Below are 25,734 nucleotides of genomic sequence, written 5' to 3'. Positions count from 1 at the left end.
GAGGGGGAACAAAAAGTAGAACTATCACAGCTGCCGGCTATTCTCGTGAACTAAGCCTCTTTCTAGCGTCCGGCAATATTTCTTTGGGGAATCGAGCGCGCCATTACTTACACGTTCTGACGGATGAGTAGACGTCTGCTCCGTCTGTCGTCTGCCCGTTTGACCTAAAACTAAAACACACACACAAAAGAATGAAAAAGAGTATCTTATAAATATTTAACAAAAAGAAAAATAATTTCAAAGACATCTAAAAAAAAAAGTATTTTATGATTGTGTAAGATCAAGATCTAAAAGCAGGCGGCATAGGTCGTGAGAGAGGGGGGGGGGTCTTGGAAGATCTGGATTGCACTGTAGCGATGAAACCAAATCTCAAAGCGACCGAAAAATTGAATTTTTTTTTTTTAGAAAGGAGGTTATATGGTTTAGATTAATTAAAAGCTTTTCTCCCTTTGAATGTTTTTGTCTAAAGATAGATCATCACGTCATTTAGTGTATGGAAAAAAAGAATTATCAGTTTTGGTTTTTTATTATTACTATTGTGTATAACGCATCATTCGTGCTATAAGCATGCTCAGTAAGCTCTGTTCAAATCTCTTTTGTTTATCCACGGGGAGGGGGGGGGGAAACTCTTAGAGAAGGTTTCCGTGCTGCCTTTAGGCGCTCAGCCAACACTACTTAACTCAATTAGGGATTCGAACTCTAGCACCCTCTGATAGGTGGCCAATCCACACATCCCGCATTTAGAATTAATCAGGTCAAAATGACACTGAAGGAATGACCTCCCTGACAAACAAAAAATATCGTCACATATTCCCCTCCCCCCCCCCCCCCTAGCAGTGTTTCAGAACGTGTAAATGCGTGTACCATTCAAAGTTTGGCCATTGAAAAATATCTACCGTACAATGAATCAATACATCTGCGAGGTATTCATGCCAAACATGGAAGTCATCTGTCAAAATAAAAAAAAAAAATGAAGCTAAGCAAAATGGTTAAGACGGATTTTAGGAGTTAATTACAGAGATCGGGTCTCAAACAAAGAAATCCTATGTCGTTCTAAGAACTGATTCGATCACTTAGTGAGGTTGTGACCAAGCGTAGCAATGAGGTTTGGGGCAAATGTCCTCCGACAGAATGAGTTACGCATACCACGAGTTGCAATAACATGGGGGCCAATACGAGAGCAAACAGGACGCCTTCGTATAACTTGGCGCCACACTTTCATGGAGGACCTCGTTGCAGTTACCACCAGACTGGAGGAGGCTTCAGACGTTGCCAGTGACAGATTTTTATATAGACAGCTGGCGTGACGTATGTAAGTAAATAATGAATAGAAACATTTTTCGTCAAAGGGAAAGTTCCACTTTCAAACCTTGCGGTCTATAGGGCAAATGGTGTAAAGGTCATCTGTTTCTGTGGCCCACGGTTAACGAGGGTGTCATGTGGCCAGCACAACGACCAAACGCCTTTACTTTTCCCCAACTGTTGTCAGGTACACATTAGAGCTGGTTGTTACGTTTATTAAGTTTTGTCACAATTTAACACAATTTAGATTCGGAGGCGCCCAAAGATCCCGAAATTTAAAATCCCAGTCTTCACCAGGATTCGAACCAGGGACCCCCGGTTCGGAAGCTTTACCGATCAGCCACCGCGCCTCCCGTCAAAGGGAAACAATCATTGAAAACCTCTTGTAGCAAGCATTTAAATGATTTCCTATACTATGACAGTCTTACAAATAGACAGGGAAACAGCCCTTAGAAACCATTGCTGCGCATGTTAAATGGACTCTATAGATGCATTAAAAGAACATTGAACAAAACTAAAGTCGATTACCAAAGACCACATACAAATAAAAAAAAAAAAAGAAATCGCCAAGCATTAACCATCTTTGTACGCTGTCTAAAAAAAATTCGGTATCGATCCCCACCGGACAGATTTGCATATCGATGTAGTCCTGCGGAAGAGATAACTGGCCAGTTATGAGATTTATGAGAATATTCTAGAAATGATTCAGTAGAGCACTAGCGGAATGGTGTCTGTAATCTTGTTCAGAAATGAAAGCAGTGGCGTAGCGAGAGGGGGGATCAATGATTGCGTGTGTGTGAGAGAGATGGGTGCTCAACAACTATTACGTGATTCAAGAAAAAAAAATATTCTAGAGACCTCATTCTCTCGAGCTTATAAAGAAAACACGCATACAAAAAACTGGAATCATTGCAACGGAAGAAATAATTTTAAATTGAATCTTTTGAAAACGAAGTTACATTTACCTGGTGTGAGTGTTGATTCCGTGAACTTATTTTTTGTCTAAATACAGTTTTGATCCTTCAGCTCAGACAATTCTATGAATCTAGTCACAGCTAAATAACATAACACGGCGCTCGGGATTATGGATTATATGTGAGTGTTAGTTCTACTGGAGGAATAGAGTCTGATGTAATCACGAGTAAGACTGTCGCAGACGAGGAAATAAAAGTGAGGGGGGGGGGGTTGAAGAACTAATGAAAGTCAGTTGATATAAGAGTTGAAGAGACGGAAGAAGATCACGTGGGTATCTTGTATGAAAAGCAGAAGTTTAGAAGTGAATTGAAATCTAGTTTTCAATCGTTCAACATTTTGATATTTCATTTGAAATTTTATAGATTTCTACGTTGAAACAGAAAGCAGTAAATATCTATAAACTAAGGTCAAGGTTAGCTGAGCTTAATGACGTGTATGTAACGAGTGAATGAATACACCGAGTTGGACTAGCTGTCTGTGTCTACGAGGGTTTGTTGGACAAGCTGTTGGAGCTAAAATAGACTAGCTCTAGAATGAATTAAACGGAACTACTCGAGGTCCGAGGCATGAAATTTTCTTTGTCCTAATTTTTCTTTCTAAATGATTAATCAATCAGAGTAGTCAACACGGAGGCTTGCAATGAAGCAAGCTTCAGAACTCGCTGGATGTAGAGTGAAAATGACGTCATCTGGAAATTAAAAATTCCCACTTTACTTCTACCAACGAAACAAAAAAGTCCCTGCAGATTGTGAACATAAAAAGGTAATACAGAACAAAGGAAAAAAAAAACGAAGTTAAGACTTTGCTTGTCATGACCCCACACTAAGTAAAGTACTATTACTGTTTCGTAAAGACAAATGCGCATTATTTCGCCGTTCATACTTTTTAAAACTCAATCCCTGGTGGGAATTTTCTGAAGAGGATTTCCTAACTGGCCGATCTTTGAGGTGTGTGTGAAACGTCAGTGTATGTTAACGTATTCTTTTCGCGCCCGTGTGTGTGTGTATGTTTTTCACGTGTGCGTGTGATTGTTTCAATCGTATTGCCGGAGATTCGTATTGTGAAGAAACAGAAGTCTTTTTTGAGAAATAAAACATATTAAATATTGAACACACACAATAAACACACTATGTAATTTCACTAGTAGAGTCACAAAAGTAAACATAATAATAAATATACTTATATGAACAACTGAACGACCCCTCTTATTGTCTTCCCCTTTTCTATATAGCGCGCCCAAACTAAATTTTGTAACATCTGCGAAATAACTAGAAATCTATTTTTAGTAATAATGAAAATTCAATGTATATTTTTAGAAGTAAGAACTTAATTTGTTGTAGACCCTATCTGTATGCGCTCTTCACGATACTTTGAAGGCTAGTCCTTAAAACAACCCTCACAATGTGCTCGAGCTTTTCCCAGTTTTTTCATCGCCTTGCGGATGTGAGCAAATGTTCCTGTTAGCCTCTACACATTTGTGGGGCTTCTACCACTTGCATATCCTGAGGTCGTGCCTGGTGGAATCACGGGGAGAACGTTTTTAATGTCAAAGGAAAACAAGCTGGAAAAGTTGCATTGTAATAGTGTTCATGATGTTCATTTGCTGGCCACACAGAAACTCAAATGAACAAACTCATTGTTGAACTAACTAACATAACAGCCTTTCTATAAGTCGTACGTGTACTCGTCACTAACACATAACAGCCTTTATATAGGTCGTACGTGTACTCGTCACTAACACATAACAGCCTTTATATAGGTCGTACGTGTACTCGTCACTAACACATAACAGCCTTTATATAAGTCGTACGTGTACTCGTCACTAACACATAACAGCCTTTATATAGGTCATACGTGTACTCGTCACTAACACATAACAGCCTTTATATAAGTCGTACGTGTACTCGTCACTAACACATAACAGCCTTTATATAGGTCGTACGTGTACTCGTCACTAACACATAACAGCCTTTATATAGGTCATACGTGTACTCGTCACTAACACATAACAGCCTTTATATAAGTCGTACGTGTACTCGTCACTAACACATAACAGCCTTTATATAGGTCGTACGTGTACTCGTCACTAACACATTACTCGTTCAAACCTAGACATTCACTCTACGCTTCCTACAACTCCCCTCCACCCAGTCTGACTCAGTCGTCTGCCCAGAATGCTCCCCCCCACTAACTGCCAATAAGGTCAGAAAGTATATACTCACCTGTATGACTGTCATCAATACTGTTTCTGTAACCGGTGAGACTAAGAAGAGTATGGTGTGGCCAGCTCAAATGTCTATGACCTCAAATGGCCTAAATTATACGTTTAATAAATAAATAGATCTTTACCCAAATTAACATTTAGAAATATATTTAGATAGGATAGATAGGTATATTGATAATAGATAGGTAATCACATTAGTCAGTTAGCTAAATAGGTCGTTTGTTCGATAGATAGATAGATAGATAGATAGATAGATAGATAGATAGATAGATAGATAGATAGATAGATAGATAGATAGATAGATATAGATAGGTAGATAGATAGATAGATAGATAGATAGATAGATAGATAGATAGATAGATAGATAGATAGATAGATAGATAGATAGATAGATAGATATAGATAGATAGATAGATAGATAGATAGATAGATAGATAGATAGATAGATAGATAGATAGATAGACAGACAGACAGACAGACAGAATAGATAGATAGATAGATAGATAGATAGATAGATAGATAGATAGATAGATAGATAGACAGACAGACAGACAGACAGAATAGATAAATAGATAGATAGATAGATAGATAGATAGATAGATAGATAGATAGATAGATAGATAGATAGATAGATAGATAGATAGATAGATAGAAGCCTATATATTACAGGTCCTAAAATCTAATTGAAAGACCCAAAAATTCCACTTGGTATTAATCCAATTCATTATATCCAAAGAAGATTTGATTGATAAAAAAAAAAAAAAAACTCTAATGGTTAATGAACGACTTGAAATCGATATCAAAACCCAAAACGTGTTAATTATTCATGCTGGTCTGTTGAGAATAACACCCAACTATGCTACGGGAGTTGGGGGTATCCTGGCGGACACCTTAGCTCAAGGGCAGATAACTGTGGTTTTCATTCAAAGCGTAAAGTAAATCGAAATTGTCGAACCTTTTTTTTTTTTTCCCGACCGGCCCTTTCCTCTACATTTTCTAGAAGTTGTCTACAAAAGAGATATTAACTATTGCTTTCATTTGTTTCTGTCACATCAACGATTTGTTTTGCAGGATGAAACTAACGCTATAGAAAGTACATCCTTTTTGGTACAGTTTAACACTATTACTAAAAGGTAAATAGCAGTCTTTGTATAGCTACAAAGATTGTTTTAGCCAATGGTGTCAAAATGGATAAGCTGCTATTGTCTCTACTTTAATGACATGCTTTTCAAATAGCCTCTAACAATTAAGTTCAACACCTGGTCAGATCTTATGGCTTAGACATAAAGCCCGGTGAAACTGCTTCGACTTCAAGGTGATAGGGTCGAAGGCGGATAATGGCGCCTTTAAAACCGGGATGTTCGGGCCAGTGTCGTAGCTAGGGTGGGGGAGGGGGCGGTCCAAAAATAAAAACGGGCCCCCAATTGAGGGAAACTCCTAAATGAGTGTCCGAAATTTGTTTGTCTACATTATCTCATGTCATAATGTCGAATGCAGTGGCGTAGCTAGGTGGGGGTGTAGGGGGGAGAATTTGAAAATCCCCCTGGTCCCCACTTGAGGGGGGGGGCCCAAATGAGTGTTTTTCACATTAAATATTAAATATCACGCAAAATGCAGGGGCTCTGAAAGAGGTAAAGCCCCTGAGCCCCCAAACGATGGTAAATTCCTAGCTACGCCCCTGGTCGAATGTCAAAATGCAGGGGCCCTAAAGAGGTCCCACGGGCTCCAAATCCATAGCTACGCCACTGCGTCGGGCAGCTGGTGCTCGTTAGCAAAGAAAGGCAATCTGATTGAAAACTTCCATTGACTTACTGCAGGAGTCAACCTCGAAGTAAAGCCAGAGTGACGTTGGGACTATCAATTGTATTTTCTTTGAAAGCTCCTAGCGCCAAAGTGTCAAGAAACCGACTATGACACATGGGCAACCCCATGATCCCTTTATCTAAGGCTCAGATTTGTGTCCTTTAAGAGGGGCCTCTGGGCTCATCTAATATGTCTCAGTTTAAGTGGGGAACTTCCTCGCTTTGAGACTTTTTTTTTCTTTACCTAAATGATACATTTTTTAAATAATGAAATGTAGTTGATATGTTAAGTGCTTTCACAGGCGCGCGCACGCTGAACACATTTACACACATACACACATATGTTTATGTGACCTTAAGGTGAAGAGGTGTGATTTAGATCACCTTAATGATGGCGGCAGTCCGACCAATTGAAATATAAAAATATAGGGAAGTGGAGAAGGAATTTCCGGTCCATGATACATGGGAAGTAAATGTTTCCGGGTCATCACTGTCAAAAGACTATCATTTCCGGCAGACTGACCGATCATTAATGTAATGAGGGTCTGAAATTGAGACTTGTCCGAACACTAGTGCGTTGTGAGACGACGTGGCGCAGGTGTCCAGGTTTCAAACCCAGGTGTCCAGGGGTTCAAACCGAAAACAGTCTGTGTTGGTTTTAAATAGCAGATGTTAAGTGGATTGATTTAGACACAAGTGTTTGTTTACTTAGCATAGACGTGTCTTGACGAAGTATACACACAAAAAAATGCTTTACCTTTTTTTTTTTAAATGTGTTACTGTGAATGTCACGATGTTACTAAAATATAAAAGTTCCAAATAACGACCAGAAATGGACTAGAGACAACGCATGACATATAACATGATGTGTTAGTATAACGTATAACATGACGTGACAGTAAATCATAAAACATGACCTGACATAAGAGCGTGATATATGATGTGGTGTTACAGTATCGGATATTACATGACGTGATATGACAGTGTGACGTATTGATTATGAGGTGATATGAAAGTGTGTCATATGACTTCAGTTTATACCATGACGTTTGGCATGACGTGACAGCATGACATATGAAGTGACGTAGCATGACAGCATGACGTACGACATGACATGGTTGCATGACGTATGATATGCATTAAAATTACATAACAATCAAAGTAAAAAAAACTTTAAAAAAATACACAAATCTTATATTAAATGTATCAATTAGTTTGGATCAATCATGTCATTAAATGTGTAATGGCTCTGGACTAACAATAATAAATGTGTGCGATTAGAAATATTTTTACCAATTGTTTTTCTTTAGCGAAATTTCCCCAACTAGTGTCAGGTACCCACTGGAGCTGGGTGGACTCAGACTGTACAAATATGTGACATAGCAAAGAGCAATTGGTCTAAACTGCCCACAGGTTGTGACGTTGCAATTCAGTGTTCAGGCATTCTATAACGAATGGTGTCGTGGATCTCAATTGTCTCTTTCCAAAACCTTGGACAAGATACTGGGTTTTGGACACGTAGCGTAGAAGGTGGCAACCTCGTTTTGAAACTCAACTCTGCATTAGTTTTGTGCTTCGAAAATGGTGGAAGCGCATAGTCGTCGCCATGCTTTATCCTACCCTTCGGTCTATTTTAATAGTTTTTTCCCTTTCTTAAATAGTTACAATTCTTGATGTCTTTTTGGTTTATAATTTATGTTTAAAAAAAAAAAAAAGGTTTCTTTAAAAAGAAGAACATAACGCTCAACGCTCAAAGCTTAATCGTTTGAGTCGTTTGTGTAACTGAATATTTTAAGTCTACCAAATCTTTGTTTTTCATGGCTGATTCAGACAACCAGTTCCTTCCATTGCTTAAAAATGTAGCCATGGGAAACGTTCTTATACGAATGTTCCTTAAGAAAGTTCTTATATGAATGTGTCCTAGTATATAGATCAAGTAATGTGCTTTTATACTTTTGCCTTTATTCTTCTTACCATCCATTTCTTCCTAGAGACGACAGAAGAATGTTCAATGAAGCTTTGGTCGCTTTTATTTAGCCTCTTTATAACACGCTAAAGGGTCTCTTAAATGTTCTCACTCCTATTATCAAGTTCGTGATGCCATGACTCTGATAGATTTTTTTTTTGTATGTTGCTCACAACATTACACCCCAGGCCCCCAACAAACATCCTTGGATGAAAGCTCCTGTGTTCATCGGACGGGAAAATTCAAATCTCTTGAAAACTAAATATAGAAACTCCGCGGACACACGAAACTCTTTCCGGTGGAAAAATCGAATACTCGAGGTATCGCTCGTTTCCCATCAATATCAAATACGTCAGGTATCGATCTTTGCTATATTTAACATACTCAAAAGATATTAAACCTCTGATGAGTCGAACAAATCGGTAACAAATAGTTTTTGAGAAAATAAAAAGGAGAATTATAACGGAGATACAGAAATGAAAAGAGCTTTGTCTCTTCTAGCACGTATCACAAGTCTTTCTCGAATTTGTCATCCATGGGATCTTGGGTTGGCCACAACATTTTGATTTCTCTTACTGTGGGATGTGTGGCTGAAAAAGGCAAAATCGCTTGGGTAAGGCTTGGCCACCTAATAAGGGGGCTCTAGTTCAAATCCCAACTCTATCAGAATTGTGTCCATGTTAGCCGAGCGCCTTAAAACCTTATACCAGATACCCCCACCCGCCACCCCAACTGGTTGACAGGATATAAAAGTAATAAAAATAAATTAGTGTAGTAGCAGTAACTGTAGAGAGAGAAAAACAGATAGATAGATAGATAGATAGACAGACAGACAGACAGACAGACAGACAGACAGACAGACAGACAGACAGATAGATAGATAGATAGATAGACAGACAGACAGACAGACAGACAGACAGACAGATAGATAGATAGATAGATAGATAGATAGATAGATAGATAAATAGATAGATAGATAGATAGATAGATAGACAGACAGACAGATAGATAGATAGATAGATAGATAGATAGATAGATAGATAGATAGATAGATAGATAGATAGATAGATAGATAGACAGACAGAGAGACAGACAGACAGACAGACAGACAGACAGACAGATAGATAGATAGATAGATAGATAGATAGATAGATAGATAGATAGATAGATATAGATAGATAGATAGATAGATAGATAGATAGATAGATATAGATAGATAGATAGATAGATAGATAGATAGATAGATAGATAGATAGATAGATAGATAGATAGATAGATATAGATAGATAGATAGATAGATAGATAGATAGATAGATAGATAGATAGATAGATAGATAGATAGATATAGATAGATAGATATAGATAGATAGATATAGATAGATAGATAGATAGATAGATAGATAGATAGATAGATAGATAGATAGATAGATAGATAGATAGATCGATAGATGGACAGACAAACACACAAAAGAACTGATTAACATATAGACAGAAAAAAAGAGAGAGGGGGAGAGAGAGAGAAAGAGAGAGAGGTAGAGTGAGTGGGGAAAGAAGCGCTATCAAAATGGAGCTAAATGTTTAATACATTCTACTTACATAACTTTAACCTCGCAATAATTTAATAGTGTAATGCACTCCATCTTTTGTCCGTGGTTCGGGGGTGGGTAGGAGAGGAGGAGAGTAGTTCAAACCTACTAACAACCCACTCATATACAAAAATACGAAAAAAAAGAAAGAAAAAACTCAAAAATTTTGGGTAAATTTGAAGTCAGACTTTTGTACAACATATGATCAATACGCGCCATTTACACCCTCCTCCTGCGGACAATTACGCTCCTGATGTAAAATGAATACACTTTGATGTATGATATTTCAATGAACTTGAAGATGAACAAAATGTAACATTTGTTACTGAGATTGTCGAGATAGAGGCCAGCAGACGATCGACCCGGTTCAATCAATTGCTGCGCATTTACATTTATTCCAGATCTTAAGATTAAAAAAAAAGAAAAGAAACTTCCATTTTCGTATGAATTTGTCCCCTTAAAAAAAAAAAAAGACATGCATTATTTTCAACTCTAGATTTAGGCTTCATGAGCCAACACACATTTTTTGGCAAGAATTTTTTTTTTTCAATCTTTAAGAGAAAAATGTTGAATATGTGTAGCCTTAGTATTATCTTATAAAGAAATATTTATCATTTATCTGTTTTACAGAAACACTTTGATATTTTAATGTGATATAAAAAAAACACTAAAAAAAAAAGCAGAGAAAGAGGGAAGACAGCAGAAAAAGGAGGAAGACAGCAGAAAAAGGAGGAAGACAGCAGAAAAAGAGAGAAGACAGCAGGGAAAGAGAGAAGACAGCAGAGAAAGAGGGAAGACAGAAGAGAAAGAGGGAAGACAGCAGAGAAAGAGATAAGACAGCAGAAAAAGAGAGAAGACAGCAGGGAAAGAGAGAAGACAGCAGGGAAAGAGACAAGACAGCAGGGAAAGAGAGAAGACAGTAGAGAAAGAGAGAAGACAGCAGAGAAAGAGAGAAGACAGCAGGGAAAGAGAGAAGACAGCAGAGAAAGAGAGAAGACGGCAGAGAAAGAGGGAAGACAGCAGAAAAAGAGAGAAGACAGCAGGGAAAGAGAGAAGACAGCAGAGAAAGAGAGAAGACAGCAGAGAAAGAGTGAAGACAGCAGGGAAAGAGAGAAGACAGCATAGAAAGAGACAAGACAGCAGAGAAAGAGACAAGACAGCAGGGAAAGAGACAAGACAGCAGGGAAAGAGACAAGACAGCAGAGAAAGAGAGAAGACAGCAGTGAAAGAGGGAAGGCAGCAGAGAAAGAGGGAAGACAGCAGAGAGAGAGAGAGACAAGACAGCAGGGAAAGAGAGAAGACAGCAGGGAAAGAGACAAGACAGCATGGAAAGAGACAAGACAGCAGGGAAAGAGACAAGACAGCAGGGAAAGAGAGAAGACGGAAGAGAAAGAGAGAAGACAGAAGAGAAAGAGGGAAGACAGCAAAGAAAGAGACAAGACAGCAGGGAAAGAGACAAGACAATAGGGAAAGAGAGAAGACAGCAGGGAAAGAGACAAGACAGCAGGGAAAGAGAGAAGACAGCAGGGAAAGAGACAAGACAGCAGGGAAAGAGACAAGACAGCAGAGAAAGAGACAAGACAGCAGAGAAAGAGACAAGACAGCAGGGAAAGAGACAAGACAGCAGGGAAAGAGACAAGACAGCAGGGAAAGAGACAAGACAGCAGGGAAAGAGACAAGACAGCAGGGAAAGAGACAAGACAGCAGGGAAAGAGACAAGACAGCAGGGAAAGAGACAAGACAGCAGGGAAAGAGACAAGACACCAGTGAAAGAGACAAGACACCAGTGAAAGAGACAAGACACCAGTGAAAGAGACAAGACAGCAGGGAAAGAGACAAGACACCAGTGAAAGAGACAAGACACCAGTGAAAGAGACAAGACAGCAGGGAAAGAGACAAGACAGCAGGGAAAGAGACAAGACAGCAGGGAAAGAGAGAAGACAGCAGGGAAAGAGAGAAGACAGCAGGGAAAGAGAGAAGACAGCAGGGAAAGAGAGAAGACAGCAGGGAAAGAGAGAAGACAGCAGGGAAAGAGAGAAGACAGGGAAGATAGCAGAGAAAGACTTGTTTACAAAGCTTATGTCATCTCGATATGTCTGACAAAAGTAATCGCTGTTTCTTCCACACCTACTCCCCCTCTCACCGGATCGAGTTCAAGTTTTGGACAATTATTTCTTGTACCTGAGAAAACAAGAATCAATTATATGATTGGTTCAAATAATGGACACGATTTCACTTAATAGAAGCGAATTTTTAAAATGTCACACAGATATTTAATGTGTTTTAACTTTAGATTTGTCTAATATAAGTAGATAACAGAAATGGTCTCCAACAAGCAGTTTTAATTATAAACGTTATAAATCTACGTCCATTTATTGGTTTATAAACTGCCTGTATATCGAGGTCGACAGTTCAACAATACAAAGACAAAAAAATTTTTTATTAAACTAACAAAAATATTTTATTACGCAACATTCATTTACAGAGGCTCGCTTCTCATTAAACAAATACAATCAGTTGCATTCCTTTAAAAGTTCTAAGGGACGCCAATGCGTGTTGACATAATTCACAGAAATAGCAGACGACAAGAGTGTGATGGAAATAAAGGGGAGCTAATTTCATGACAGCAATAAACACAAACCGCAACTTTGTATAGCTCAAAAAAACAAAAGTGTAATTCCAGCAACGACTTAATTAGTAACATAAATAAATACTGGATTGGATGTAACAATTATGGCTTGGCTGCGCCTGAAATAAAGTATTGTGGAAATCCGTTTTTGAAAGAGGTCAGAGTATAATATTTAGTTCGATTTGTTTTAATTTTTTTTATTAAGTTAACATAGTTGGTAACAAAATAACAAATCCTATGTGTCAATCTCAGATTCTAGTTTCCAGAACATTCTCTAATAGAATGTATAATGAACAGAAAATGTATTCGGAGTCATTATTGTGCTGAAGTCCTTTTTTTTTTCTAAAATGAGCCTTTGTGCTGTCATTTCCAGAAAAGAAAACTTCCGCCACAGAAATGAGCTCTGAGAGTAAGTAAATACATTAGGAACTACATGGGGGGGGGGGGGGTCTAGTCGTGTGAATACAAAATAGTACAATAAGCTGACAGAGTAAAGATGTCAGCTCCAGAGAATGTCCCAGATTTATTGGTTACTTGTGACACGGAGTCAGACTGGGTTGGGAGGGGAGGGGGGGGGGCAGGAGGTGAGAAGACAGAACAACTCAAGAAGCAGCGTCTAATTACGCTCGTGATAGCTATGTGATTGGTCTAATTATGAATTGATTAACGCAGCAGACGATCGTGATAAATGCATAGATGTTAATCTACACTAAGCATGACAACTGGTATTAATAAATATATGAATTCATCACGACAATCTTGTCGTCTGATGTGATTAGTGTCAGATTCAATCTTACTTACACTTTTTACTTTCAAAACTTTTTACAAAGCTTATATCAACTCATTCTGTCTGTCTGTCTGTTTGGTAAAAGTGTGTACACGTTATTTCTCCCTCATCTATTCTTGGATCAAGCTGAAACTTTGCAAAATTATTCATTAGTCAAATAATTATTGACCAATGAATTATTTTGTTTGATATATAATAAGGGAAATAATTTCTACATTATTGATAGATAAAGTTGTAAGGACGAATTTGTTTTCCTTACATAAGCATTGTATTTTTTAAAGACTTTTTTTTATACTTTGCTTGATTATATTTTTTGTCGTCATATGCTCGGTCAACACGACTCACTGTTTTGGTCGTAACAAAAAAAAAATGCTTTCCCCCTCCCCCCTGTCAATGTGGTTCACCCTTAGGGCAGTATCGACTCTAGAAATCTAATTAGCATCAGTCTATTTATAGACTGGACTACACAGTGAATGTTCACTTTACAAAACTGTCAGGCCTACTTGTAACAACAAATATTCCCATTGTGTTCTTTATCGTATTGTATCGTATTGCTCCTGCCTATCAACATTGCCTGGTTATCCATTGTCTTATTGTAAAGGTTGCAATGCATGTTATCTTTAGCGTAAATGTAAAAAAAAATGTTTACTTGTTACAGTTTAAAGTGTCTATAATTGTACTTGTATTGGTCATTGGAATGACCGCAGTAGACAATGTTTGACGTCATGAATAAAGCTTGTGTGCGTTCTGATGGCAGAGTTCTTTTGGTCATTTAATATGGATCTAGCTTCATTAGAGTAAGAGGATGACAGTGGTAAGAACACTTTGCACAGTTTCAATATTAGATTTAGAGGAGCCGCAACATTATAAATATGTTGTTTTTTTTTTCTAATTATTTCCTGGAGCAGACGTCACCAATGAAATGAATTGTTTTAAAAATGAAAGATTTGTTAAATTTCCTAAAAGTTTTTTTTTAAGACCATGGCGAGGTTAAGTAGTTAATAGTTGTATATAAACATCATGAAAGTAAATATCATTTAAAAATAATTTTGATGCAATTTTTAAACGTTAAATCCTGCAATCTTCCTTAATTTTGGACTTTTAATTGTTTTTTTTCCAAGAAGACATTAATAATTGCTAGGAGAGTACACAGTTCTGTTCTCAATCCACCTTGGGTTTTTAGCTGTTCTATGTTTGTAAAAGTAAACACTTCATGTCTTTAGTTCTTGATGTTTTCAGCTAGTAGTGTCTCGTCCGGTGCTCAAGAAAAATAATGAACCAGCTGAATGTCGATTTCTAGCCCTTTCATTTCATCTTTCTTAAACACTCTCCTAAACTTCGTTCCTATAGTTCTGTCTGTACCTAATGCTCACCGTTCGTCCAAACAGCCCTGTCGTTATATGTCCATTGCAACTATTCGTCCAAACAGCATTGTTGGCCTGTTTATTTGCCCAATACACCATTTCGTTCAGACAGCTCTGTATGTATATGCCCAATACACCATTTCGTTCAGACAGCGCTGTATCTATGCTCAATACACCATTTCGTTCAGACAGCGCTGTATCTATGCTCAATACACCATTTCGTTCAGACAGCGCTGTATCTATGCCCAATACACCATTTCGTTCAGACAGCGCTGTATCTATGCCCAATACACCATTTCGTTCAGACAGCGCTGTATCTATGCCCAATACACCATTTCGTTCAGACAGCGCTGTATCTATGCCCAATACACCATTTCGTTCAGACAGCGCTGTATCTATGCCCAAGTCATTTTACTTTACATCCAATTAAAAAGCCGTCGAGTGTAATCGTCCTCCGCTCTCAAAGTGGCACTCTGTCCGCTGTTCTAATGGGGACTTATTTAGTGAACAGTGTTTGTCCGAGCGAAGGCTAAGTACCGGTTACCCTTGGACAGGAAGTGGCTAGTTGATCTCCCAGGATGCCACTATTAACCATGGAGAACTCCTGGCCATCAACGCCACCCGACGGACAACGAAATTGTCTTAATTTCATCATTTCCAAGGTTTCCACTGGACATAATCACCCTCCCCCCCCCCTTTTTTTTTTTTTGCTGTCTTTCGATCCGCCCCTTTCGTCCCATGACTCTAGAGAGAGAGGGAGACGTGATTACTGTTAAGTAATTGTCTAGTGGTTCGTTGTCTAGTGGTTCGTTGTCTAGTGGTTCGTTGTCTTGGCCTGAGTTGTGGCCTGTCAGAACTTCATGTCACAATTTAGTGTTAGTACTTTATACTTTCAAAAAAAACAAACTTATAATATAATTGTCCGTTTGCTTCTGTCTACTTAACATAAACATAGGTAGGAGGTGAGAGGCCTGTCTATGAGTTCATACACAATGAGGTCTATCTAGTAGTTTACAGTTGTTAGAGGCCTATTTTAAGTTTAAATTCAGAGGCTGCGTATTTAGTTTGAATTTAAAGAGGCCTGCTCAGTACATAGACTCAAAGAGGCTTGCCTTTTTGCCTGATTTAATTTAGTTTAGATTCAGAAAGGCTTGTCTATTAGTTTAGATCTAAATAGGCCAATTAGTTTAGATATAAATAGGCCTCTCTGTTATATTCAGATTCAGAGAGGCTTGTCTATTGGTTTAGATTCAGACAATACCCAGCTAGACTGTTGCATAGTTTTCTATAACAAAGGACTCAATTGGTCTTTCTCTAAATTTGGTCAATCTATTTATATTAGTTCAGGCAAACCAACATTCCACTACTTCCCCATCACCTTGACCTTTAAACCTTAATTTCTCTTCTCAGTCCTCCCCTTTCTCTTCGTTGTATTCCCAGTTCACCCCACCGCCTTTGATTTAATATACAAACTGGTTAGTTTGTGCATTATTTATGCTAGTAGAGACTGGCCGAATGAAAGTTTTATGTCCAAATTACACGATTTATAATTGGTCAAAAGATTCGACTAACACTGATTTGACAATCTAACAGACTATCAGACATTAGACAATCTAACATGACTAAATAACAGACAACATTATTGCCAGTATAATAAACTATATATAACAATATATAAAGAGAAAATTTAACAGACAGTGTAACAGACAATATAATACAGTGAAACAGACAATGTTCAGTAGCGTAGCTACGGTTGGGGGGGGGGAGGAGGGGAAGAATTTGAAAATTCCTTCGGGCCCCCACTTGAAGGGGCCCCCAAATGAGTGTTTTTTTCAATTAAATATTAAATATTACGCAAAACGCAGGGGCCCCTAAAGAGGCCAAGCCCTACGAGCCCCCATATGATAGCTAATTCCTAGCTACGCCCCTGACAATGTAGCAGGTGGTGTAACAGTGAAACTAACAACATAACAGACGATATGACAAACAGTTAACCAATGAACCAGAGAATATAACAGACAGTGTAACAGACAATACAACAGATAGTGTTATAATGTGTTGTAAAAAAAAATCTAACAGACAATCAAAATGACAATGTAAAAGATAGTGTTACAGACAATGTAACAACTTGCCTTACCATCTTTAATATTTACTCAATATTCTTACTCAGTATTTTCATGGTAATAAAATGTTTGTATTCATGTTTAAAAAAATAAAAAAAACATTTCAAATCTTAACTACAACGACTGAAATGACTTCTCAGTCATCCCAAGGGAGAAAATAACTTTATGTTTGAAATAAAAAAAGGGGTCTGGTAAAACAACGATGGATGTCCTCTGTTTCCTCTGACAGGGTCACTAACCAGGACAAGTCTACAGATCGATACATCTATTTATACGTAGCCCTGAGTACTTTAATGTAGCTACAATTCTACATGAAACAGAAGGGGGGAAAAGGAATTTTTGGGAGGAGAGGGGGAGAGACAGATGAGGAGATCACACTGGTCACAAGACAATATAGAGTGAGACACTGAAGAGAGAGAGTATGAAAAAAAAGTGAAGACAGAGACAGAGAGGAGGAAAAGAGGAGAAAATGAGACGGAGAGACACAAATAGAAAGAAAGAAAGAAAAGAAAAGAAAATGCAAGAGGAAAAGAGAAGTAGGAGAAAGTGATAGAAAGAGAGAAAGAGAAAGAGTAAGAAAAAGAGAAAGATTTAGAGAGATTAAGAGATAGAAAGAGGCATGGAAGTAAAAGAAGAAATGAATGTTAACAAATAGATTTGTGAAAGAACAAGGGAAAAAAAAACTAGCAAAATATAAAAATCCTTTTAAAAAAACAAAGCTTATCTAAAGGGGAAGAACTCCGTCCTTAAAACTATATCTACCAATAATGTACACGTTATTTCCATTATTCGATATCAAAGAAAATAATTAATTACCAATAATTAATAGCCTATATTTATTTTCACATTTATTGATTCATGTTTTGTTAGGTCCAATAAATAATTGCTTAAAGTAACAACTTGATAGGAGAATACGTGAGAGAGAAATAGAGTTAACAATTATTTAAAGGGACTAAACTAAACAAATCTAGTCATATCTGTGAATACTGAAGTATTAGTTTCCCTTCTCGCTATTAAACAAAATAATTTATCACCAGTAATAAATTGTCTGATTGGTTACTTTTCTTTTATAGATTCATGTCTTGTCTATGCCAATAAATAAGTGTGCGAAGTTTCAACTTGATCCGAGAAAGGTTGTGGTAGAAATAACGTGTATACACTTTTTACCAGACAGACAGACAGAGTTAATATAAGCTTAGTAATGATAATAAACGATAAAACGATAGATCGAGAGAAAAGGGGAGAGAAAAAGATTGAGAGAAATATAGAGAAAGGAAAGAAATAGAGCCAGAGAGCATTAACTCTTTCTCTCCTAACTGACGATACCAGCGTTGATTCCACCAGAATGTGGTAAATAATTACGGAGAGAAAGAGTTAAACAAAAGAATGGATGCGAACCTTGCGAGAATAAAAAAAATGGGACAAGAAAGACACAACTATAACACTACGAGACAAGAGAAATGAGAGAGAGAGAGAGAAAGATATTCAATTAGGAGAAGGTAGCAAAGAGAATGAGCGGGGGAAATAAGGGCCAGAGAGACAGAGAGAGAGAGAGAGTGGGCGAAATGATCTGAAGAGGAGGAAGAGAGGGCTATTAATGCCATAGAAAGTGTTGACCACCTTCACTAAATAAAAACTCTCTAATGGATGGATTGCATGCTATGACCTGGCAGCCCAGAAGAAGACAACCGAATCAGAAATTATCCCATACTGCATACACACACACATACACACACACATACACAGAGGCCTGAAAATTATGATCGAAGAATTGTACATGCAAGAATTGTGTGGGGGGGGGGGGGAAGGAGGGAGGAAATGGCCAGGCCGATGAGGTGGGGAGAATACTTGGACGGGTCAAGCCACACACTTTCAGCACTGTAGAGTCAGAGCTCGAAAGTCTTTCGCTTTTAGCACAAAATAATTTTTATAATTCAGTTGACAACAGTGATCTTTCAATGCAGGGGCGTAGCTAGTAATTCGCCATCATTTGGGGGCCCCGAGGGACTTGACCTGCATTTTGCTTAATAATTAATATTTAATGTAAAAAAAAAACTAATTTGGGGTACCCCTCAAGTGGGGGCCCGGGGGATTTTCTAATTGTCCCCCCCCCTCCCCCACCCTAGCTACGCCACTGTTTCATGGTAGCGTCGTTGAAATTGTTTATTTGGCGTAGTTATTTTAAAATCTCTTCTTATCTTCCTCTTTTCATGTTGTTATCTTTTTCTTTCAGTTTTACTATGTCGCCTCTCATTTTTTCATATTTCTCTCTCTCTCTTTTTCTCTTACTGGATTTTAATTGCTTACAATGGAAACGGGATCTTAACAAACCAAAGCGTAAACAAAGAGCAGATTACTGTGATTAACGTTTGGTGAAAGAATACTCCATACAGGCATATCAGAGTGTTACAAGGTCATCTGTCCTGATCAAGAAGTACATAGAAGTCTAATTCATAAAGCGCTGGTTGTGAGTGTGTAAGTGTTTCGTGTGTGAATATTGTTCGTATTTGCATCTATATTGTTATTGTTACAGTAGCTACGCTGAGGGAGTCAATCTGTAGTCAAACGGAATTTCCATTTGATTGCACGTTTTGACCGCAGCTGTGTATCAAGGATTGGCCTCTTTAGCCACACAAGAAGTTGCAAGGGGAAAAGATCGTCTCTCGAGACGTAAAATGACACAGAGAGCACAAATAAAAATTATCTTATGTTATCTTATCTTATCTAGATACGTAAGCACACACACACAGGAAGAGTTTGTTTTTGTACTTGGTTATCACTCGATATGTATTAAAAGAAGGGAGAAATCCAACATGAAACAAACAAAATTTGAAAAAAACAAAAAACGAAAAAAAAAAAGAAGGACCGGTGCAAAGCTTGGCCGACCAGAGCACACTGATTAATTAAATGCTTAGAATGCTGGAGCAATTTGACGAGGAAAAGTGATTTGCACACTGGGTAACGTCGGACAGAATTGATTATATTCTAGATCCATGATTTTGTTTCCTCTCCCTTGTATAACACTATTTAATTAATTAGGTTTGGAAATTCCCGAAAAAAAAAGAGTCAAGCGTATTTTATCTTACACATTACAGATGTTACTTCAAAAAAAAAAAAAAGAGAATTAGGTCCTACGCTATTCATGTGTCAATCTAGTCATGCATGTTAATCAACGCATGTGTGTTTCAAGATTAGGCGTATATGTACCGAGAGTATGTGAATAGTCTAGGCGGAAATACAAAGAAAATAAATATTGTGCTTATGATTGTGCACATCGAATATAAGATTGTACTTATCTTTCATCAAAAAGTAAGTAGCTTCATAAAATGAAACTCTGGTTTCTGAATGCACCATTGCAATGATGGTTGAACTGTCACAGCGAGACCATCGTTCTCCTTTTGTCTCGCAGACGTCAAAACTTCAATTCTGTCTGGGTGCATTCTTGTGCACGTTTTATTTACTCCCACTTTCCAGTGTCGGATCATGTTGAAATATTTGCACAATTATTCAAAGTCGAAGACAATACGTGAATAAATTTTTTAAAATAACCAATTAGTGGTAAGTAATTAATTTTATTCGATATATCAAAAAAAGGAAATAAACCTTGTAGTATTGAGGGATGTGTGATTGTGCGGTGATTTCTTTTATATAAGCTTTGGAATTTTAAAAAAAAGTTTTTTTTTTTTTTTTTTTTGCCCTGATTGACCCGGATGTCAATTGCAAAAAAAAAAGGGGGGGAGCACATTTATTTTCCAAGCTGAAATTTCGCACATTGTTATATGGCTTGATAGTTCAATTGATAAAGCGTCACGTGAATGTATAGGGTTCAATTCCCAAATATTTTTTTTTTTGCTATGACAAAATATTATTGTTTAGTTGAAGTTGTTCAACTTCCCTCTGGAGGCCCCATCCTTGGCTTTATATATGATTTGACTGTGTGCGTTACAGACGTTTCTTCAAAAGAGAAGATCATTACATCCTTCACGTATCCATGTGTTCATCTAGTCATGCGTGTTAATTAGTGACTTAAACTCTGTTAAGTCATTGGTTCTCTTGGCTGAGTCAGGCAACCCGCTCCATGTTCTAATAGTACTAGGGAAGAAGGAGCGATTGTACGGCCTTGTCCTAGCATAGGAAATGTGTCTTTCTGAGTATTTTATTAGGTTGTTGTTGTGTTGTTGTATTTCTGTTACGTGACCCAGAGCTATTATCAGATATCCTTATGATTTCAATTATCATAATTGAGTTATAATGACTAATCCTACTATCCTAGGTTCATTGTCCGGCTACAAGTAATCAATATTATTGTAATCTATTGTATAAAAAAAAATACTGTTATTACTCATTCACATGCTATTCCACAAGCGTTTCACTTGAGTCTAACCATTAAAAGGGCGAAAAAGGAGGGGGGGGGGGTCAATCAAAGACTCTTATTTTTAACAACTCAAAACCTATCTTGTTGTGGTTAATGGAAGCCGAAATAAAAATACACAAAAAATAAACGAAAAATAAAAAAACGGAACAAAAGGATATTGTGACAACGGTAACGAAAATAGAGAGAAAAACTTTCAGAAATACGAGATTGGAAACACAACGACCGCCATAACATAAAAACTCATAAAACTACAAGTTTTCATTGTTCAATAGACAACTGAAACTGAAACTGAAACAGAGATGGAAGCTAAAAACAAACTAAAACACGACAACTACAATAACAATAAACTTTGAGAAGCCTAGTTGGGTAGTGGTGGTGGTGGTGGGGGGTGTGAGTAGGGGAAAAAATCAGTCTTATCTGGGCTATCACAAAATTGGTCCAACAATCTACTCTTTACTTTAGCGCATGTATTTATACATTACCACTGGTGTGTCTCCACTACTCTAAACAATCCAGTGCTGTCAAACCACGACCATGTGTTCCCAAGCCTAAAAACCTTTCTGCATTGTGTCTACATCAGGCGATGTTCACGGTGCAGAACGTAACCGAGGAGGATCAGTTCCATTGGCTTTGACAAATTTTTTTTTGTGAGAATGTACAGGCCAGTGACACATGCGCCGGAAATTCTTATGACCTCCGTGCCGGAAATGGTTGGACGGCACTTGTTTAGATCGAATCTAGAATCTTATATGCGCAAAGTATAAATAGACGATAGTAGTTTCCATAAGAGTGTGTAGGTTATAATGTTTTTATTTTGTTCTCCTCCTCTTTCTACTAAAGTTGTGTCTTACATAGGCAAAAATGTATAACCAAAAAAAAATTGTTTACTTTTACCAACGCATCAATTACATATTTTAAATACATAGCTTTAACAAGCATAATGTTTTCCTAAAGCCATTTTGTTTTCCTAAAGCCATTTTGTTTTTCCTAAAGCCATTTTGTTTTAGTAAAGTCTTTTTGTTTTCCTAAAGCCATTTTGTTTTCCTGAAGCCATTTTGTTTTTCCTAAAGCCATATTGTTTTCCTAAAGCCATTTTTTTTTTCCTAAAGCCATTTTGTTTTAGTAAAGCCATTTTGTTTTCCTAAAGCCATTTTGTTTTCCTAAAGCCATTTTGTTTTTCCTAAAGCCATTTTGTTTTAGTAAAGCCATTTTGTTTTCCTAAAGCCATTTTGTTTTAGTAAAGCCATTTTGTTTTCCTAAAGCCATTTTGTTTTCCTAAAGCCATTTTGTTTTCCTACGTTTCGGGCCGGGCGGTTCCTTCAGAACTAAGAATGATTAGGTCCTAGTCCAAAACGTCATCATTTGTATCAGGATTGAATCGTCAGATTTAATAGAAAGTGAGCTCTGTACAGTTTATCTCAGTGTTAAAATATCCTTCATAAGTTTGAAACACCATAATATGAGTCTCTATTTGTGTATTTTTTGAGACTCTCTGAGTCTTTGTCAGTCTTTTGTCATGCCCCATGCGGTGCCGATACTGATTTCGTAATAAATATTTAAAACACCCCAGCACTGTGCTGACAGATCCTCCGACTGTCCTCTGTATGAAAGGAGGCAAGGCAGAGTGAGGCCGAGAGAGAGAGAGAGAGAGAGGAGAGAGTGGGAATGGGTTTTATGAGGTTTCGTCTTCCAGGCCATGACAAATGTTCGAAATATCAAGTCGAATAAATTAGCACAGACAAAGGGTTAATAGTGTTTCTCTGTTTATCCGAGTCACAACATCTAGTGGAACAAAATGCGCAATGGTAGGCTCCGCAATCTTAAATCCGGATCAAGAGAGCATGCAAAATATTTATAACTTATTTGAATTAAGACTTTGGGCTAATGCCATTATAGTCGCGGTCATATTGTCCTTTTTTTCATCATATGTTGCAAACTAAAATGAATAGCTTGGGTTCGTAATATGCATTAGAATTAGAGACATTAAAATCTATTTCATCATATTGAAGTGCAGTAAGTTTATTGAACGCTGCATCCTACTCATAATCAAGCCATTGACTTTGAATTCTGACTAGTTCTCTTAATTCACATGTTCATCCTAGTCAAAACTGAAAGATATGGGTCATCTCTTTTCAAAACTCTTCATTAGCCTTTCAAGCTAAAATTTTGCACATAATCTTGCCCTGCACAGAGGCGGCTTTAGGGGTTGCCGAGTGGGGCGAACGCCCAAGGTGCTGTGTCTTAATGGGGCGGGGGGTGGGGGAGGCAGCGATGGGGAGAACCTTTTGTCACCGTCAGTTCATGGTACAAATATTCGTGGCCGTGATAGACACTCATCCAGCGCCCTGCGCACTGGCGCCACAACCATCATAAAGAATTCACGTAAAATCACATCATAAAATTGAAAAGTATAAAAAAAAATAATAATTTTAAATTAGGCGTTATCTGTGAGACGATAAAATATGTAATGTGGTGGTTTGAAATGTGCAGCTATGTAATTAAATGAAATGTGATGTAATGTGTAGTAATGTAATGTGATTGTTGATGATCAGTCTTGTAGTTTGGCTTGTACCTCCAAACAACTAGTACAACTAAACCGATTTAGGCGTTTCATATATTTTACAAATTAACTTTAAGTAACTTTAACATTCTCTTGTGAACAAACACTCTATGTAACTTTATTTACAATATTCGTACATTTGAGATACAGTTTAGATTTGATAATAATGAAATAAACTTATATCTAATTTAATCTAAACAAACCAAACTCGTAACAAAAAACACGCCTTTCCTCTTTCATCCCTTTAGTTGGTTTACGGATACGTAGACTTATCTACCAAAGATAGACGTGAACGTAGCACAAAGTAATGAGATTTTCATCTCGCCAGCCGTGCTGATAGCCAAGGACAATGCAGACAAGTACCCGTGTGACAAAAAGACATTGATTCTTTACCGAGGAAAATTTCAAAGCCCAATTGACCCCCACCAGCCTTCTTTTTTTTTTCTTTTCTTAGTCGCCTTTTCCTTCTTTTCTGTTCATACCCCACCATCCCCGTACTTCCATTGAGCCTTATTCCCCAAGTCTGTCGGATGGAAACATTGCGTCACAGTGTGATCCTGTGTTAACATCAATCAATAAAGACACCTCTGTTCGTGTATTGTGTTACAGTCTCAGAGGCGGTGTCGCTAAGTCTCCTATTAATATATTCCCGTATTAGGTAAGGCTCTCATAGTGGTGTGACTAGTCTCGGGCAATGAAAAATATCATATCATCTGTTCCAATATTAGATAAAGCTTTATGGATGATGTGCCTAGCCTCAGACTATAAAAAAAAAATGATAGGCTGTTTATGAGTCCTCTTATTAAATAAAGCTCTGCGGATGGTGTGGCTAGTCTCTGACTACATATACAAATATCCTAGACTGTTCATGCGTTCTCTTATTAGATAAAACTATCTCGCTGATTTCGCTGGTGTGTGAATTCATCCGTGACGATCCTGTACGATTATAAAGAGAACAAAAACGAGTAGACCTATAAAATGGGACCAGCTGTGGCCGAAATTAGAGAAGCAAGAAAAGAAGCTAAATTAGAGAAGCAAGAAAGGAAGCTAAATTAGAGAAGCAAGAAAGGAAGCTAAATTAGAGAAGCAATAAAGGAAGCTAAATTAGAGAAGCAAGAAAGGAAGCTAAATTAGAGAAGCAAGAAAGGAAGCCAAATTAGAGAAGCAAGAAAAGAAGCTAAATTAGAGAAGCAAGAAAAGAAGCTAAATTAGAGAAGCAAGAAAAGAAGCTAAATTAGAGAAGCAAGAAAAGAAGCTAAATTAGAGAAGCAAGAAAGGAAGTCAAATTAGAGAAGCAAGAAAGGAAGTGAAATTAGAGAAGCAAGAAAGGAAGTGAAATTAGAGAAGCAAGAAAGGAAGTGAAATTAGAGAAGCAAGAAAAGAAGCTAAATTAGAGAAGCAAGAAAGGAAGTGAAATTAGAGAAGCAAGAAAGGAAGTGAAATTAGAGAAGCAATAAAGGAAGTGAAATTAGAGAAGCAAGAAAGGAAGTGAAATTAGAGAAGCAAGAACATAAGTTACGCCTACGACCTATAAAATGAGACCAGCTGTGGACGAAATTACAGAAGCAAGAAAAGAAATTTAATTAGAGAAGCAAGAAAAGAAATTCAATTAGAGAAGCAAGAAAAGAAATTCAATTAGAGAAGCAAGAAAAGAAATTCAATTAGAGAAGCAAGAAAAGAAATTCAATTAGAGAAGCAAGAAAAGAAATTCAATTAGAGAAGCAAGAAAAGAAATTGCGCCTGGTTTACCATATAGAGTTTTTGTTTCGCTTCTTCTTTAAGTCATAAGATGACATTTGCTCATTTCCTGAAGCATTACTTACTGTGGCTCTAAAGCCCTATTTCGGAGAAGCATTCTCGTGAAAGTGGACCTCGCTGTGCGTTGAAGAAGCCAGGCTTTTAACAAAGCCTATATCAACTCACTCTGTCTGTCTGGTAAAAAGTTTGTACACGTTATTTTTCCCACACCCAATCTCGGATCAAGTTGAAATTGTGCACAATTATTTCTTATGCCTGACAAAGAATCAATAAAAAATTTCAA

The 25,734-nt window shown here is 37.5% G+C and overlaps 1 protein-coding gene across 5 annotated transcripts in view; it reads left to right on the top strand.

The window, feature by feature from the left end:
- LOC106070128 (two pore potassium channel protein sup-9-like) overlaps positions 1-25,734 on the top strand; it is a 169,141-nt gene that overhangs the window by 129,464 nt on the left and 13,943 nt on the right. The gene's annotated exons all lie outside the window — the stretch shown is intronic.

The sequence above is a fragment of the Biomphalaria glabrata genome, chromosome 17 (assembly GCF_947242115.1).
Source record: "Biomphalaria glabrata chromosome 17, xgBioGlab47.1, whole genome shotgun sequence".
In the NCBI taxonomy this organism is placed as follows: Eukaryota; Metazoa; Mollusca; class Gastropoda; family Planorbidae; genus Biomphalaria; species Biomphalaria glabrata.
The sequence above is the reverse complement of the archived record's forward strand: the minus strand, read 5'-3'. Positions and strand labels throughout refer to the sequence as shown.